The following is a 470-nucleotide window of genomic DNA, read 5'->3' as shown; positions in this document are numbered from 1 at the left end:
CGCATGCCGTAGAATAGAAAATTCCCTGCCCAGTTTCTCCCAGCAGGAGAGTTAAACCTCCTAAGCAGCCCCTCCGTCTCTCAACACCACCCACCCTCTAGGGTAGGAGCTGCTGGGCGTGACTCACTATTAAAACCCATTGCTTTCTAACAGAGAGCTTCCTTGTTCATAACCGAGCCCTAAACAACAACAAAGGTGAACTAGACATCTGTTTACATCAAGAAAGAAGGGGAATTCAGAGAACACACTCTCGTGCTAGATCTAACTGCTTATAAGGGACTTCCGGTTTTCAGAATCACCGGGCTTTTTCTGAGGGGTTTGCACATAACGTTCTGATTGCACCTATAACAAAGCCTCTTCCTCGGGCAAAGTGAAACAAGGACCGGTTGAAGGTTTCAACGTTGCTGTCAAAGTGCTGCTGCTTTAAGCATGACGCCCTCCAGAGCCACTGTGGCAGGTATGGCTGGCTG

This window comes from Echinops telfairi, unplaced genomic scaffold (genome assembly GCF_000313985.2).
Source record: "Echinops telfairi isolate 266 unplaced genomic scaffold, ASM31398v2 ScPeMD7_9;HRSCAF=40, whole genome shotgun sequence".
In the NCBI taxonomy this organism is placed as follows: Eukaryota; Metazoa; Chordata; class Mammalia; order Afrosoricida; family Tenrecidae; genus Echinops; species Echinops telfairi.
The sequence above is the reverse complement of the archived record's forward strand: the minus strand, read 5'-3'. Positions refer to the sequence as shown.